Raw genomic sequence first — 9366 nt, 5'->3', positions numbered from 1 at the left:
AAGGGTTGCAGAATTCCTGAAACGTTCCCTACATTTCCAAGGTTTTTTCATTTAATCCTGTTTTCAAGGAATTTCTGATATCAGGAAGGATTAACTAGGGAAGGCGTCCTCCAACTGAGATTTATGATCCATTTTTGGTGTTCTGAAATAGCATGTAGCTGTATAACCCCCTATCTGAGCTGTGAAGCACTTTCCTTTGTGTTGATAGATTGACCAGGTTGTTGTCATGGGGATGGATGGTGGCAGAAGGTCTTGTTGCCACTACTCTTTGACGCCTAGCGTGGTCCTGAGTCCTGAGTCCCAGCTCTGTTTGTTGTCGTCTTGCCAACTCTATGTGATTTTATAGGAGTTGCTAAGACGACACAAACGGACGTGGGACCAGGATGAGCATGGTTCACCTTGGTGTCAAGGGGTCAACTAATCAAGTCCAAGTAATGGCACATACATAACCACTGTCTGGAGAGACCTGACTACAGCTAGACTCATAACACAGTGCCTGTTCAGACTGATTCATTAGAGACTGATTCATTAGAGACTGATTCATTAGAGACTGATTTATTAGAGCTAGACTCATAACACAGTGCCTGTTCAGACCTGATTCATTAGAGACTGATTCATTAGAGCTAGACTCATAACACAGTGCCTGTTCAGACTGATTTATTAGAGCTAGACTCATAACACAGTGCCTGTTCAGACCTGATTCATTAGAGACTGATTCATTAGAGCTAGACTCATAACACAGTGCCTGTTCAGACTGATTCATTCATTAGACTGTTTTGTTTGAAACAACATGCTTTATGCCAGGGTTGGCGTCAATTCAGGAAGTTAACTGAGATTTCAATTCAAAATCCTATTCTCTTTATTGCTTTTCAATGAGGAAAATGTGGAATTGGAATTTGGTTTACTTTCTGAATTGACTGATATTGAAATGGAATTGACCCCAACCCTGCTTTCTGCTAATCCTAAAACATGGTTTATGGTTAGCAGAAAGAGAGAGTACTGAGTCGTGCCTAATGCTTTGAGTAGTGACTTGTTTTGGGGCTTAATGCTTTGAGTAGTGACTTGTTTCGGGGCTTAATGCTTTGAGTAGTGACTTGTTTCGGGGCTTAATGCTTTGAGTACTGACTTGTTTCGGGGCTTAATGCTTTGAGTACTGAGTAGTGACTTGTTTCAGGGCTTAATGCTTTGAGTACTGACTTGTTTCAGGGCTTAATGCTTTGAGTAGTGACTTGTTTCAGGGTTTAATGCTTTTAGTACTGACTTGTTTCAGGGCTTAATGCTTTGAGTAGTGACTTGTTTCAGGGCTTAATGCTTTGAGTACTGAGTAGTGACTTGTTTCAGGGCTTAATGCTTTGAGTACTGAGTAGTGACTTGTTTCAGGGCTTAATGCTTTGAGTACTCAGTAGTGACTCGTTTCGGGGTTTAATGCTTTGAGTACTGAGTAGTGACTTGTTTCGGGGTTTAATGCTTTGAGTACTGAGTAGTGACTTGTTTCGGGGCTTAATGCTTTGAGTAGTGACTTGTTTCGGGACTTAATGCTTTGAGTACTCAGTAGTGACCTGTTTCGGGGCTTAATGCTTTGAGTACTGACTTGTTTCGGGGCTTAATGCTTTGAGTACTGACTTGTTTCGGGGCTTAATGCTTTGAGTACTGAGTAGTGACTTGTTTCAGGGCTTAATGCTTTGAGTAGTGACTTGTTTCGGGGCTTAATGCTTTGAGTACTGACTTGTTTCGGGGCTTAATGCTTTGAGTACTGAGTAGTGACTTGTTTCGGGGCTTAATGCTTTGAGTAGTGACTTGTTTCAGTGCCTTTATTGTAGAATGACTTGTTGGTTGGTCTATAGATGGTTTTCAGATGCCACCTCCCCTTCTCTTCAAGCCCAGCTCTCCTATCTCTCAGAGTTTGTGGACAGGACAGGTTCCTACCCTTTTTAAAATGTACGCGCGATCAGGGTGGTTGGCAGGTAGCCAAGGAGCGCTGCAGTTTCCTCCAAGCAACTCGTGTCAAGCAGATCACACAATTTACCACGGCCTACAGCCGGACTTGTCTACAGGGTAATAGTATTGTGGGTAGGAGCCAGTGTCTGGAATTAGACCAGATTAACGTCGTTAATAACCCACTGTCTGGAGTTAGACCAGATTAACGTCGTTAATAACCCACTGTCTGGAGTTAGACCAGATTAACGTCATTAATAACCCACTGTCTGGGGTTAGACCAGATTAACGTCATTAATAACCCACTGTCTGGAGTTAGACCAGATTAACGTCATTAATAACCCACTGTCTGGAGTTAGACCAGATTAACGTTGTTAATAACCCACTGTCTGGAGTTAGACCAGATTAATAACCCACTGTCTGGGGTTAGACCAGATTAACGTCATTAATAACCCACTGTCTGGAGTTAGACCAGATTAACGTCGTTAATAACCCACTGTCTGGAGTTAGACCAGATTAACGTTGTTAATAACCCACTGTCTGGAGTTAGACCAGATTAACGTCGTTAATAACCCACTGTCTGGAGTTAGACCAGATTAATAACCCACTGTCTGGAGTTAGACCAGATTAATAACCCACTGTCTGGAGTTAGACCAGATTAACGTCATTAATAACCCACTGTCTGGGGTTAGACCAGATTAACGTCATTAATAACCCACTGTCTGGAGTTAGACCAGATTAACGTCATTAATAACCCACTGTCTGGGGTTAGACCAGATTAACGTCATTAATAACCCACTGTCTGGAGTTAGACCAGATTAACGTCATTAATAACCCACTGTCTGGAGTTAGACCAGATTAACGTCATTAATAACCCACTGTCTGGGGTTAGACCAGATTAATAACCCACTGTCTGGAGTTAGACCAGATTAATAACCCACTGTCTGGAGTTAGACCAGATTAATAACCCACTGTCTGGAGTTAGACCAGATTAACGTCATTAATAACCCACTGTCTGGGGTTAGACCAGATTAATAACCCACTGTCTGGAGTTAGACCAGATTAATAACCCACTGTCTGGAGTTAGACCAGATTAATAACCCACTGTCTGGAGTTAGACCAGATTAACGTCATTAATAACCCACTGTCTGGGGTTAGACCAGATTAATAACCCACTGTCTGGAGTTAGACCAGATTAACAACCCACTGTCTGGAGTTAGACCAGATTAACGTCATTAATAACCCACTGTCTGGGGTTAGACCAGATTAATAACCCACTGTCTGGAGTTAGACCAGATTAACGTCATTAATAACCCACTGTCTGGAGTTAGACCAGATTAATAACAAACTGTCTGGGGTTAGACCAGATTAATAACCCACTGTCTGGGGTTAGACCAGATTAATAACCCACTGTCTGGAGTTAGACCAGATTAATAACCCACTGTCTGGAGTTAGACCAGATTAATAACCCACTGTCTGGAGTTAGACCAGATTAACGTCATTAATAACCCACTGTCTGGAGTTAGACCAGATTAATAACCCACTGTCTGGGGTTAGACCAGATTAATAACCCACTGTCTGGAGTTAGACCAGATTAATAACCCACTGTCTGGAGTTAGACCAGATTAATAACCCACTGTCTGGAGTTAGACCAGATTAACGTCATTAATAACCCACTGTCTGGGGTTAGACCAGATTAATAACCCACTGTCTGGAGTTAGACCAGATTAACGTCATTAATAACCCACTGTCTGGGGTTAGACCAGATTAATAACCCACTGTCTGGAGTTAGACCAGATTAATAACCCACTGTCTGGAGTTAGACCAGATTAACAACCCACTGTCTGGAGTTAGACCAGATTAACGTCATTAATAACCCACTGTCTGGAGTTAGACCAGATTAACGTCATTAATAACCCACATGTCTGGAGTTAGACCAGATTAATAACCCACTGTCTGGAGTTAGACCAGATTAATAACCCACTGTCTGGGGTTAGACCAGATTAATAACCCACTGTCTGGAGTTAGACCAGATTAATTCCCCACTGTCTGGGAGTTAGACCAGATTAATAACCCACTGTCTGGAGTTAGACCAGATTAACAACCCCACTGTCTGGAGTTAGACCAGATTAATAACCCACTGTCTGGAGTTAGACCAGATTAATAACCCACTGTCTGGAGTTAGACCAGATTAATAACCCACTGTCTGGAGTTAGACCAGATTAACGTCATTAATAACCCACTGTCTGGAGTTAGACCAGATTAATAACCCACTGTCTGGAGTTAGACCAGATTAACGTCATTAATAACCCACTGTCTGGGGTTAGACCAGATTAACGTCATTAATAACCCACTGTCTGGAGTTAGACCAGATTAACGTCATTAATAACCCACTGTCTGGAGTTAGACCAGATTAACAACCCATGTCGGGAGTTAGACCCATTACCCCGTCTGGGGGTGAGACCAAGATTAACTTCATTAATAACCCACTGTCTGGAGTTAGACCAGGATTAATAACCCACTGTCTGGAGTTAGACCCCGATTAATAACCACCACTGTCTGGAGTAGACCAGATTAAACGTCATTAATACCCACTGTGATGGAGTGTTAGACCAGATTAACCGTCATTAATAACCCACTTTCTGGAGTTAGACCAGATAACGTCATTAATAACCCAGTGTCCTGGAGTTAGACCAGATTACGTCATTACTAACAACCCACTGTCCCTGGAGTAGACCAGATTAACGGTCATTAATAACCCACTAGCTGGGGTTATACCAGATGATTAATAACCCACGTGTGTCCTGGAGTTAGACCAGATTATAACGTCATTAATAACCCACTGTCTGGAGTGTTAGACCAGATTAATAACCCACTGTCTGGAGTTAGACCAGAGTTAGACCAGATTAATAACCCACTGTCTGGAGTTAGACCAGATTAATAACCCACTGTCTGGAGTTAGACCAGATTAATAACCCACTGTCTGGAGTTAGACCAGATTAATAACCCACTGTCTGGAGTTAGACCAGATTAATAACCCACTGTCTGGAGTTAGACCAGATTAATAACCCACTGTCTGGAGTTAGACCAGATTAATAACCCACTGTCTGGAGTTAGACCAGATTAATAACCCACTGTCTGGAGTTAGACCAGATTAACATCATTAATAACCCACTGTCTGGAGTTAGACCAGATTAACTTAATTCATAACCCACTTCACATAAAATAGTGTCTGTTTTGCACTGAATTTAAAACAACCCATTTATCAAACGGAGAGCGTTAGAAATGAGTCTGCACTGCTTCCGTGATAATGAATGATAAATTAGCATGCTATTATTGATATGCTATTATGGACCACCACCATGACTGGTAACATAAACGACCTGAATGTTTAGGATTCTGACACATTTACCTGTCCTGGAATGACTGCAGCCTTGTATCGTACTGTGATGACCTGGGATGTGTTGATTAGGCACGAAACAGAAGAAAACTGATTTAAAACAGGGAAGGGACTACCTGGACTAGTAGTCCAATAACAAACACTAATGTATATTTTCCTGTTGTTAAAACATTTTTGCTACGGTGTGACCTACTGAACACTAACCCTGCTTTTTTAAGAGGTCAAATGGCACCCTTTTCCATAGGGGTTGAAAGTAGTGCACTTTTTATTAGTGGATAGGTTGCCAGTTGGGACACTGATCCCTGTGTGTGTCTGGCAGGGATGTTACGGTTACAGAATGCTGTGTCACAAAGGGCATCCTATTCTCTATGTAATACACTGCTTTAGAGCAGGCTAGCTTTAGCTTTGGATCAGGCTAGCTTTAGCTTTGGAGCAGGCTAGCTTTAGCTTTGGAGCGGGCTAGCGTTGGAGCAGGCTAGCTTTAGCTTTGGAGCAGGCTAGCTTTGGAGCAGGCTAGCTTTAGCTTTGGAGCAGGCTAGCTTTAGCTTTGGAGCAGGCTAGCTTTAGCTTTGGAGCAGGCTTGCTTTAGCTTTGGAACAGGCTAGCTTTAGCTTTGGAACAGGCTAGCTTTAGCTTTGGAGCAGGCTAGCTTTGGAGCAGGCTAGCTTTAGCTTTGGAGCAGGCTAGCTTTAGCTTTGGAGCAGGCTAGCTTTAGATTTGGAACAGGCTAGCTTTAGCTTTGGAACAGGCTAGCTTTAGCTTTGGAACAGGCTAGCTTTAGCTTTGGAACAGGCTAGCTTTAGCTTTGGAGCAGGCTAGCTTTAGCTTTGGAACAGGCTAGCTTTAGCTTTGGAGCAGGCTAGCTTTAGCTTTGGAGCAGGCTAGCTTTGGAGCAGGCTAGCTTTGGAGCAGGCTAGCTTTGGAGCAGGCTAGCTTTAGCTTTGGAGCAGGCTAGCTTGGTTTATGTAGTCCCCTTAACTATTGCTGTTGTGTGATTTTTTAATGTCAATGATCTTTCACTTTATGCCTCGGCACCACTGTTTTTATTTTTTCATTCATGCTGTACTGTGATTTTTTAAAATGTTTTATTTCTTATTTGTTTTGTTTATAATTAAACTGTTCTCTCTGTCCACTAATTACAATTAATAAATAAACTTACCTCGGAGTTTAAAGGTCCCATTCACTTTGTATGCAGTAAAGTCATACCTTATTTAAAAAAATAATCTCACCACATCTGTGATGGAAACAGGAAGTGTCGGTACAATTTTAGAAATGCCGACAGATCATTTGTTTGTTCGACATCGTGGGATAACAAGACCAGAGTATTTAACACAACACTTTTTGTGACAAAATTATCTGTACAGTTAAAACACTCCATTTTTTTTAATTCAGTACATGAAAAATTAAACCAAAAATTACATTTTGTGCACATTGCATCATCACACACTGATTTTTTTATTTATTTATCTGCAACAAGTCTGTTTGGTGGAAACACACCAATGGTGGGAAAATGCACATCATGTTCACATTAAAAACCTGTCGCCAATTGGATGGAAACCTGTTTGTCTAATCTTAATCTGATACCCCAAAAATATAAATGTCCAGTATGTTATTTGCATGTCTTGCATGGTTTTAGGAACAAGGCTACACGTCTATGGTGAATATATGATCATGACGGCAGCATTTAATTAGTCATTTATATACTAAAACGCCAAGTAGCATGTAGATAACAGCAATGTCAAGTAAAGCTTCTATTTAAGAATAAATCAGTCATATTATCAACACACTGGCTGGAGATAATGACCTACTGTCCTATTACTGATCAACACTGGCTGGAGATAATGACCTACTGTCCTATTACTGATCAATACTGGCTGGAGATAATGATCTACTGTCCTATTACTGATCAACACTGGCTGGAGATAATGACCTACTGTCCTATTACTGATCAACACACTGGCTGGAGATAATGACCTACTGTCCTATTACTGATCAACACTGGCTGGAGATAATGACCTACTGTCCTATTACTGATCAACACTGGCTGGAGATAATGACCTACTGTCCTATTACTGATCAACACTGGCTGGAGATAATGACCTACTGTCCTATTACTGATCAATACTGTCTGGAGATAATGACCTACTGTCCTATTACTGATCAACACACTGGCTGGAGATAATGACCTACTGTCCTATTACTGATCAACACTGGCTGGAGATAATGACCTACTGTCCTATTACTGATCAACACTGGCTGGAGATAATGACCTACTGTCCTATTACTGATCAACACTGGCTGGAGATAATGACCTACTGTCCTATTACTGATCAATACTGTCTGGAGATAATGACCTACTGTCCTATTACTGATCAATACACTGGCTGAAGATAATGACATACTGTCCTATTACTGATCAACACACTGGCTGGAGATAATGACCTACTGTCCTATTACTAAAATTATGTCTGTGGCTGAGTCCCAAATAACTCCCTATGTCCTATTTAGTGCACTACTATGTATCCATATGGGCCCTGGTTGAACACTACAAAGGGAATCGTCATCTGGACCCAGTTTTTCCTAAACATTTCATCCTGATCAAAATAATCCTGTGTTAAATTCTGCTCCCCTTTTCAGATGGATCCAAAATGTTAAGAGAACATTTGACAAAATATCTAACATACATCATATACCACAACAAAGACCATATTATATAATCCTATGACATTTGGGCAAAAATATTTGTCTTTTGTAAAAATGAATTGTGGATGTCGCTCCTTAGTTGATCCGGTGATGTGATCTCTGGTCTACCCTTTTAGCTGGTACTGTACAGTGGAGGCCAGGCCCCAGTTTTTCAAAAGTTATAAACGCATAGAAATATAATAAATAGAACGGGCATCCCCATTCAAGTCAACGATGCGGCTGTTCTATTCATTCTATTTCTATGCATTTTATCCTACCCGATGAAAAAAAACGAAAGATCTATAAGGTTCTATCAAATTAGATAAAAGTAAAATATTATCATCACAAAACAAAATTATAAATATATATATATATATATATATATATATATATTTTTTTTTTTTTTACACATTATTCCCAATGCAATCATCACATTGTTTAAGGCTTTGTTTGTTAGCCTGGCTCATTTTCATACATTTCATTGCTGTTTCACTTCAAGTTTTCACCAGGGGTGTATTCATTAGTACACACCGTAGTAAACAGTTGCAAACAGTTCCAAAACGTTTTTCCCGAAATGGAAAACCACTGTACCACCCTCAATGGGGGTTACCGAGCAGAAACAAACGGAAGCATGTGGTTTTTCAGGGGAAAAGCAGAGAAGAAGAAGCCTGGAAAACCATCATACTTCCTGTTTCATTGGAACTCGATCAGGAGTTTCTATTGGACAAATTGTGATAGGTCCCTCCCTTTTTTGTATTTTTTTGGTTGGTTTCTGTTGGGTTCCTAGTGAGGCTACAGTAAAGCATTCAGCCTGGTTTCAGTTTCACACATTCAGGAACAACTTTCATCTGCAACTGGAACTCGTAACAAGAGTACATTTATAGCCTGAAATACAGAACCTGTTTTGTGCAAACATTCCACTCCCTTTTTACTCTGTGTCGTGTTTGGCATGACATGGAGTAGAACGTTAACACAAAACAGACTGGTAAATCGGGCTAGAACAATTTCAGAATGTTGCACAACTGATCACACCTGATAAATCATGTTATTATTTACATTGGGGATTTTCTTCATTTGATCATGCTCACTTTTTTTTTGTTGTTTTGTTTTTGTTTTGTTACTAGTGTAAACAATAAATAAATAATTCATTACATTATAATAAATACAAAATATCACTTAATCAGTCGTCACCAAATGTAAACGGACACGTGATTAGAAAGAAGAAATGCTTTCACGTAGTAAACAACTGTAGTCTGGTCAATAATTTATATCGATCGTAGTTTTACGTCGCTGATCAGGAAACCATTACAATATTATCTTAGTATTTAACCATGCGTTTATCAGTTTGG

At 40.4% G+C, this 9366-nt stretch overlaps 1 protein-coding gene and 1 long non-coding RNA gene across 10 annotated transcripts in view; one reads left to right on the top strand and one right to left on the bottom strand.

Moving 5' to 3' along the window:
• The first annotated feature begins 1833 nt into the window (after positions 1-1833).
• LOC115192969 (uncharacterized) lies at positions 1834-3839 on the top strand. Of its 9 annotated transcripts, none has more exons than XR_003878040.1 (2): positions 1834-2108; positions 2562-3839. It is a non-coding gene; the product is annotated as an uncharacterized LOC115192969 (long non-coding RNA). The 9 variants fall into 9 exon arrangements; XR_003878038.1 differs by having other exon boundaries at positions 2531-3839; XR_003878039.1 differs by having other exon boundaries at positions 1834-2148.
• A 4598-nt stretch (positions 3840-8437) lies between these two features.
• The window catches only part of megf11 (multiple EGF-like-domains 11), a gene marked incomplete in the record, with an annotated part of 249854 nt that continues 248925 nt past the window's right edge, over positions 8438-9366 (bottom strand). The window contains 1 exon segment of the mRNA XM_029752072.1: positions 8438-9366.

The sequence above is a fragment of the Salmo trutta genome, chromosome 4 (genome assembly GCF_901001165.1).
Source record: "Salmo trutta chromosome 4, fSalTru1.1, whole genome shotgun sequence".
Lineage (NCBI taxonomy): Eukaryota > Metazoa > Chordata > Actinopteri > Salmoniformes > Salmonidae > Salmo > Salmo trutta.
This window is presented reverse-complemented; position numbering and strand designations above follow the sequence as displayed.